Raw genomic sequence first — 9,493 nt, forward strand, 5'->3', positions numbered from 1 at the left:
CAGACGAAAATAGATCGCTACACTTTTTTTTCAGAATTCTTTTTAGGTACTGACCACTGCAGAGGTGACAGAACTTTTTGAATGGGTTACCATTCAAGCGCAGCCGTGAAGGGGCCCCATTTAATATCTGCAAAAAATGCGAGTTTATGCTTCAGTTTAGAGCGGTACTTCCCCTCCAGCACTCGACATTTCCCCTGCAGCACCTTCCTGTAACCCCTACCACTACCACTCTCCCCATGCGTACCTCGGTGTCTGCGGATCTACCAGCCACGGTATTCTGCATGGACTCTGCAGTTCGTTACAGTCCATGTTCCATATGAGACACAAGAAGATGCATATTATGATGGTATGCCATTGTACACAGAACATACTCCCTTGCTCTCAAGATTTTCTTCTTTTGTAAGACAGCTGTAGTTGCATCTAAGCCATATTGGCCCACAGTAAGTTCCCATAGCATTGCTTCGCCCTACTTACAATCTAGTATGTCTCTGTAGGTGGTGTAACATGTGCCACTACTAAATTGGCTCTCTGTAATCACCACTGCTCGGCTGTTCTGGGCCTTCAGGCCGGCAGCGGTGGCCGTGCGGTTCTAGGCGCTGCAGTCCGGGACCGAGGGACTGCTACGGTCGCAGATTCGAATCCTGCCTCGGGCATGGATGTGTGTGATGTCCTTAGGTTAGTTAGGTATAAGTAGTTCTAAGTTCTAGGAGACTGATGACCTAAGATGTTAAGTCCCATAGTGCTCAGAGCCATTTGACCCATTTGTTATGGGCCGGCCGTTGTGGCCGAGCGATTCTGGGAGCTTCAGTCCGGAACCGCGCTGCTGCTACGGTCGCAGGTTCGAATCCTGCCACGGGTATGCATGTGCGTGATGTCCTTAGGTTACTTAGGTTTAAGTAGTTCTAAGTCTAGGGGACTGATGACCTCAGATGTTAAGTCCAATAGTGCTCACAACCATTTTTGACTGTTCTGGCCAACTGTGACAACCGACGATTTCCATTAACTTGGTCTCTCGGCTGCTCCTTTCTGCTTGGTGGGTACCAAAATGTCCAAACGATGTTTACAAAACTGAAAAAATTGATTCGGTCTCGACATTTCTTTAGTGCTATCATGAATAAGGGCAGTAATTTCTGAACAGAATCGTGAATGGTGATGAGACATGGTTGCAGTACGTGAACTCCGAAACCAAGGAGCAGGCCAGACAGGGGATGCACACTCATTCTCCCAGTAAACCAAAAAAATTGTGACAGACGCAGCCAACCACAAAATGATGGTTACAGGTTTTCGGTATCGTAAACGAATTTCAACAAAAGATTTAATGAGAGTAACCTTTGGTAATATTGTGACATCACAGATTTATTGTGAGACTCTTAGGAAATAAATGGCAAGGAATAATTACACCACGCTGCGAATCGAACGAAGGAAAAATTAGGACTTCTGAGTTGGGTGATTTTCCAGCATTCGGTCTATGGTTCTAAATTGGCGCCAAGAGACGTCTCTTTCCCAAGATAAGAGCCTGTCTGGCTATTCAGCTCTTAAAGGCCAATGCTGAGCTCAGGGACCCTGTCAACAGCTGGCTAAAGCACCTGGCGGTACCATACTTTGGTTAAGGGATTAAGAAGCTGATGTCACGGTGCCATGAATGCTTGAATTAGGGTGGCGACTATATCGAGAAGTAATGCCTGCTTGTATGTGCAGACAGTATATAATAAAGATTACAGAAGTTTTCGTTTTTTAATAGTCGAGCGCGGGTTAATTTACGAATAGCTCTCGACGCAGCACCATAATAATGTAGCCATCCGAGGCTCGCGACCTTGCTGACCTTCATGAATTAACAAACTGACTAACTCAGTACACCAGACGCTTCACATTACACTCGTCCCGTTTAACACACGGCAACTCGCGTGTGGTTTATGACTTCTACACGGCTGCTGCGCTACCCCGCGAGTGTGTAAGGTAGAGGAACGAGACGTCTTTTTCTACAAAGCTCATGTGGCTAGAGGCTGAGAAAAGATTTCTAGAGTAACCGAAAATTATTTTGACTAAAGTTCAGTCTTGATCGCACCATTTATTTTTCAATGACATAGGTAACCGGTTTCGGTTATTTTTACATAACCATCATCAGACCCATGGCCCCCTTAGGATGGTAGGCGTAGCTCTCCTCAGCTGCTACGAAGTCAACTGATGGTTTCGGTTATTTTTACATAACCATCATCAGACCCATGGCTCCCTTAGGATGGTAGGCGTAGCTCTCCTCAGCTGCTACGAAGTCAACTGATGGTTGATCAGTTGACTTCGTAGCAGCTGAGGAGAGCTACGCCTACCATCCTAAGGGAGCCATGGGTCTGATGATGGTTATGTAAAAATAACCGAAACCGGTTACCTATGTCATTGAAACATAAATGGTGTGATCAAGACTGAACTTTAGTCAAAATATAATAATCTATTGATCACTGTATTCCAAAAATGTTAACCAAAATTGTAACCGAAAATTCCTCATAACTTTCTCGATTGGAATTCTAAACAGTCGTCAATTTTTGTCGCGATAGAGGGTGTTTTTCCAATTAAACCGATTTTAAGATTAAGGCTCTACTGTAATAAATATGAGTACAAAATTTTTTAATGGATCTGGTTGTAGTCTACCACCTCAAAACCGGCCTATTCAAAATATAAGGTACCTTATCACTGGCGAGCCGGAACACTGTGGCCAGTGCCTACTCCGAGACTGAATACCGCCTTCTGGGTTTGCGATAATGTGACGTGGTAAAGAAACTATAAGGCGCAGTCAAATGAAAAGATCCATTTCCACGTACAGACTTCATTACTGGACAGCTATACTTATAATGACCATAGCTGTTGGGGCACTTATCCCACCTCGGCATAAGTTGATGAATGGCCTGGAAGAAGAAGTCCTTGGGTTGAATATGGAACCATTCTGTCACCACTTGCTACACTTCTTCGTCCGATCCGTAGTGGTGCCCCCCCCCCCCCCCGAGAGGTATACCTTGAGCTGCCCAAAAACGTGGAAATCACAGGGACTCAAGTTAGGCCAAATTAGCTGCTCGAATTGTCCAGAATGTTCTTCAAACCAATTGCGAATAATTGTGGCCCGATGACATGGCACATTGTCATCTATTAAAAATTCCATCGTTGTTTGGGAACATGAAGTCCATGAATGGCTGAAAATGAAGTACCCAAACATAACCATTTATAGTCTGTGAGCGTTTAGCGGAACCATTCCATTCCATGTAAACACAGCCCACACCAACGATTAACACAAGTGCCTTGTTGACACCTTGGGTCCATGACCTCGTGGGGTCTGTGCCACGAACGCTACCATCAGTTCTTAGCAACTGAAATCAGGACTCATCTGACCAGGCCAGGGTTTTCCAGTCGTCTAGGGTCCGACCGATACGGTCGTGAACTCAGAAGAGACGCTGCATGCGATGTCTTGTTATTACCAAAGGCGCTCGCTTCGGTCGTCTGTTGCCATAGCCCGTTAACGCAGTATTTCGCCTTACTGTCCTAACGGATACGTTCCTCGTACGTGCCACATAGATTTCTGCGGTCATCTCACGTATTGTAGCTTGTCTGTAAGCACCGAGAATTTTGCAAACACCGCTGCTCTCGGGCAGTAAGTGAAGGCTGCCGGCCACTGGGGGGGGGGGGGGGGGGTCTAGCTAGCACTTCCCACTTCCACTACGCCAAAAGATCCTGTGTTTGTTTGCCGACATGAGGCCGGGCACTGTCGTACAATAAGATGATGCCATTTGTGAAGTTACACCGGCGTTTATTCTTGATTGCTAGCCGTAATCGATGGAGGCCACCACAGTATTTGTTGACGTTTATTGTTACTCCTTTGGGGAGGAAGATCTCTGGCAGAGGCACTGTCCATGGTGAAAGATAATTCCTGAAATTTGGTATTCTCAGCACACTCTTAGCACTGTGGATCTCGGAATACTGAATTCCTTCAACGATTTCCGAAAATGAATGTCCCAGGCATCTAGCTGCAACTACCACTCCGCGTTCAAAATTTTTTAATCCTCGGCGTGAGGTCATAATCAAGTTGGAAACTTTTTCACGTGGATCACCCGACCACAAATCAAGGCCCCGCCAACGCTCTGCCCTTTCAGACCTTGTGTACGTGGTACAACCGCCATTCGTATATGTACATATCGCTATCCCATTACCTTTGTCGCCTCAATGTAATTTACGAAATAAATAAACGAAGAAATACAATATGTACTGTTGTCCTTTGAAAGCATCATTTTTCCATCTAAATCTGATGAACTTCTGTATTCATAAAATAAAGATACACATTTTCGTTTTAGGCGGCACCAAATGTATCCTCTCTTTTATCCATACACATCTGACACCTCCTGTCGCCCCAAAGTGAATGAAATGAAGCTAAGAAACTATAGGTTAAGGGAGTTGACAAGCTAAACTGGCTTAAGTTTGAAAAATACCCCCCACTATCTTGAAAAGGCCTACTTAACACGTTTCAAGGACCAGCATGAAACTGGAAACCTAGGAATATACGTATTGCTCTCGTAGCGACCGCAGAGACTAGTGTAATTACAGCGGTCATAGAACCATTTAAGCATTAACTCTTCCCGTTCTAAAAACCATAATATAAGGTGTCCGCATGATAACTACTTGATTTTCAAGTGCAATTTAAGAAAATATTTGAGACATATGTGCTTAGCGTTTTGGCAGCATGTAAAGCAACTCAAAAATTTTTGTGTAGTTTTATCTAAACGAATCCCTTTTGTTCTATTTCAGGCTCTAAATAATTACGAGAAATGACTGCACCTCAGAATAGGGCCCATGCGTGGTGTGGAATATGGAAATGAAGTCACACACTGTTGTCCAAAGAAATTTACGACGTGAATTTCAAAGAGAGGCGCGAGACGATAAGGCCATTAACGCTTGGTATGGCTTCGTAACCAATCTGCTATTGAGATTCTGGACCGCATCTATCTTGGAAATATCATTTTCTCTGACGAAACAACCTTCCACAATGTGGGAAGGTTAATTGGTACAACGTTGGCATTTGGAATTCCGATCCCCACTGCCCTTCCACTCTCCTTCCCCTCCGATCGCTCCCTCCCTAGAGATTTCGTAACATATCATGGACAGCCAAAAGGTTGATTTATCGTCTGCACTGATGAAAGGTGGCATAGTTCGTCCATTTTTCTTCATCGAGCAAACAGTAACACGAACCCGTTGTCTGGACATATTTGAGAAATTTGGCGTCCCTCATGTTCTTTCCCCTGTGCCAAATATGGTCTTTCAGCGGGGTTGCGCATCTCGCCCTGGAGTTTACACTTCCTGGACCGAATATTTCCACAGTGACGGACATCCCACGATGGACAAACCTAGTGGCCTCCGATCTATGGACATAAATCCTCTGGATTTCTTCCTGTGGGGATAAGTGTTCGCCTGTAGGTGACCCGGGCGATCTCTACATAAGAACTATGAATGCACTAAGCTCTCCACCACCCCAAACATGTTTATGTGCACATGAGTTGGTATAGAGTATTGCCTCTACATTTTTACGGGTTACGAAACGGGCCCACCTGGAGTGTATTAATTTTTCGTACAAAACTTCCAACTTTAAATGTTTCCACTAATCGCAAGTATTTACAGGGTGGCGCACGAAATGTGTTACGAATTGTTTCTTTCACAATTTACGACGCACATTAGATATCGCGCTGGGATCTCTGCAGCAGTACCAGCAGAGCTTGGAAAAACAAATGAGTTACGAAACGACGTGTAATTCACGATACTGCCCCTAGGAGACTAGTAAGCAGCAATGGCTGACAATGGAAGACTGACGACACAGCAACGATCGGCAATTGTGTTACTTTTTCATGAAACGAAATGCCTTGTTGTGACTCAGAGGCGTTTTCGACAACAGTTTAACACACGATGGGTCCCTTGCAAGAAGACCATCCACAGATTGTACGATAAATTTGTACAGGAAGAACGGTATTGGAAGCGAAGCGACCTGGGCCTAAGCCTGTTTGTTCGCCGGAGAATATTGAAGCGGTACGAGTTGCTGTACAGAGAAGTCCCGGGAAATCGTGTAGAAAGGCAGCAGTGCAACTGGGAATATCCAGACGCTCCGTTCAACGTATTCTTAAAAGTGACCTCCGTATGTACCCATACAAGATGACCTGTGCACAGAAGCTCATTGAAGAACACAAGCAGCAGAGACTGCTCAGTGGGCGGAGGACAGGGAGAAACTCTCAACAACGTTTGGTTTCCAGACGAGGTACATTTTCATTTAGACGGTGTGGTTAACAAACAAAATGTACGCTTTTGGGCCACTGAAAACCCACAAGTGCTTCATGAACGACAACATTATGCTCCGAGGATTACATTTTGGGCAGCAATTTCCAGTCACGGACTTATTGGACCCTTTTTCTTTGAAGAAACTGTGAACAGCGAGCGTTATTTGAGCATGCTTCGCAATAGCTTCATTCCACAGCTTCTTGTTACTGCTTTGGCCTTGAACACGCAGTGGTTCATGCAAGATGGAGCAAGGCCACATACTGCAAACACTGTGTTGGAGTTTTTACACGAGTATTTCGACATGCGAATCATTTCAGTCAGGTTTCCAGGTCGCTTCAATGACGGACAAAATTGGTCCCCCAATAGTCCAGACAATCCATGTGACTTTTTTCTTTGGGGTTACCTAAAGAAAAAGAATTTCCCGAAACGTCCACGTGATTTAATGGAGCTCAGAAGACTTATTCTTCAAGCTTGCAGTGAAATTCCGGAAGACATGTGCCGTAGGGTAATCACCAACTTCAGTGTTCGTTTGAAGGAAGTTAGGAAACGAAATGGCGGACATATTGAGCATGTGCTGAGTTAGAACAAATCTCCATGGACGGCTCTTCATTGTAGTATATGTTCAGATTGTATTGACAATAAAGTTTATATTCAAAAACAAAATGGTAACACATTTCGTGCGCCACCCTGTATGTCTCATAGTGGTATTTTTTACTTAATTGCTGTTGTAAGTTAAGGACGTTTCGTGTAGGCACACTGTATTTGGTAAAATGGGAAATACGATCCTGTTCTGCCCTTCACCGCAGTGTTTAGAGTACGGATGTAGATGCAGCTGCCCTGCGGTCCTGAGCCACCCTTTCATACAGGCGACGCTCGCAGCTGGCCAGTTGCCCACATGGTGACGTAAGCAGGGCCAGGGTGTTAATATCCCGGCTTGCTGCCTGACGCCTCGGCTCCCCCCGCGAAGTCCGGTCCAGCCCGTTCTTTCCTCTGCTTGTAACAGCGGGCTCTGTTACTGGAGCAAGCTTACTGCTGGAACCCTCCCTCTCGTCCATCATCGAGTGGGAGTGGCGCACAAAAGGCAGAGGGCGGACAAGCAGCCTGCTTTCAAATGAACTCGTTCCCCCCAAGGGCGACTAACAGTCGTTTGTACTGGAGGCTTGTCGCTTATTGCGAGCAGTTAGGGCGCAACTCACCCGACTGTGGCAACCTATATTTTAAATAACATACGATACTGCTCTTTGAACAGTTATTGTTCAGCGCCTCAAATAGGCCATATATGCGTAACGTGAAGGAACCCGAGGGACGACAGGGTAGATAGAAAATTATGCGGCTACACTATTCATTGGAGTTTCGGGCGACGCAAGCTAGCAACTTGCTGTTGGCTCTACTCGGTCTCTGCCACGTGCTTTGTGTGCAGTACTACAGGATATATTATTGTAGGTACATGTACAAGGTTCGGTTCTAGGGGGCAACCACAATTTATTACTGTCTCCATCTCAGCTCTCCCGCTCAGCCCCCCCTCTTCCCCCACCCAAGAAATTACTGGATGTATGGCTCTGAGCACTATGGGACTTAACTTCTGAGGTCATCAGTCCCCTAGACTTAGAACTACTTAAACCTAACTAACCTAAGGACATCACACACTTCCATGCCCGAGGCAGGATTCGAACCTGCGACCGTAGCGGTCAGACTGAAGTGCCTAGAACCGCACGGCCACACCGGCCGGCACTGATCTAACAAAGTGAGGCCTAAAGACAGTTTTTGTTTGTTTTTGTTCTTGCCTTGATTTTACCTTATATTGTTTTTCAGCACCATCTGTATGGTGTGCTGCAGTGACAGGTTGTCATTTGCAAACCAAACGATGTAAATGTGAATCCCCTGAGTTTTGAAAACGTGATTTTTGTGTGGCAAAATGTTTTGCTTATATATTTGTTACTAGTCACGTTATGTTGTGATTGATCCTTCGTCTTTCGCTTTCTGTGGGCACTGCATACGCATATTAAAGGTATTTTGTGTAATTTCGCTTTTACTAACACCTTTTTACTTTGCAAAATGCGGTGTGCACAATATTGCTGTGTGATAGTAACAGATTTAAAAATAGTGAAATCCAGCCATAGCCTGTACCACAATCTAACAATAGAAGAGAATTTCCAAAAAACAAAAAACAACAGCAGAAGGCACACAAGTTTTAAATGAATACACTATACTCTATGAAGGCACATTATGTAATACATTAAAGGAACTTTACAGAAAAAGCAGCACAAACAGCAAAAGGAGCCCACACACACACACACATACATACACACACACACACACACACACACACACACACACACACACACAAAGAGAGATAAAGGAAACAAAATTCAAATTCGTCGCCAAACTCAACAGGAGAACAAATGAAGGCCGACAAGGTTAGGACAAACAACATCGTGCACACCGCGTTTTGCGAAGAAAAAGAGCGTTTGTAAAACCGAAATTACACAAAGTTCATTTAATATGTGCCAACGGCCTTGCCGCAGTGGTAACACCGGTTCCCGTCAGATCACCGAAGTTAAGCGCTGTTGGGCTGGGCTAGCACTTGGAAGGGTGACCATCCAGCCTGCCGACCGCCGTTGGCAAGCGGGGTGCACACAGCCCTTGTGAGGCAAACTGAGGAGCTGCTTGATTGAGAAGTAGCGGCTCCGGTCTCGGAAACTGACATTCGGCCGGGAGACCGGCGTGCTGACCTCATGCCTCTCCACATCCGCATCCAGTGATGTCTGTGGTCTTAGGATGACACGGCGGCCGGTCGGTGCCGTTCGGCCTTCCAAGCCCTGTCAGGACGGAGTTTAGTTTAGTTTTTTCATTTAATATGTGTGTGCAGTGCCGTGAGAAAGCGAAAGCAGATGGATCAATCACAACAAAACGTGAGTAAATAACAAATATACACACAGAGCATTTTACCACACCAAAATCACGTTTTTAAAAATCAAGGGATGTGTTAACTCGCTGATAAAATTCACATTTACTTCGTTTGGTTTAGCCGGCCGGAGTGGCCGAGCGGTTAAAGGCGCTACAGTCTGGAACCGCACGACCGCTACGGTCGCAGGTTCGAATCCTGCCTCGGGCATGGATGTGTGTGATATCCTTAGGTTAGTTAGGTTTAAGTCGTTCTAAGTTCTAGGGGACTTATGACCACAGCAGTTGAGTC

At 45.4% G+C, this 9,493-nt stretch overlaps 1 pseudogene; it reads left to right on the plus strand.

Moving 5' to 3' along the window:
• Window positions 1–8,803: 8,803 nt before the first annotated feature.
• On the plus strand, window positions 8,804–8,921 carry LOC126095966 (5S ribosomal RNA; annotated as a pseudogene).
• Window positions 8,922–9,493: the final 572 nt, after the last annotated feature.

The sequence above is a fragment of the Schistocerca cancellata genome, chromosome 8, assembly GCF_023864275.1.
Source record: "Schistocerca cancellata isolate TAMUIC-IGC-003103 chromosome 8, iqSchCanc2.1, whole genome shotgun sequence".
In the NCBI taxonomy this organism is placed as follows: Eukaryota; Metazoa; Arthropoda; class Insecta; order Orthoptera; family Acrididae; genus Schistocerca; species Schistocerca cancellata.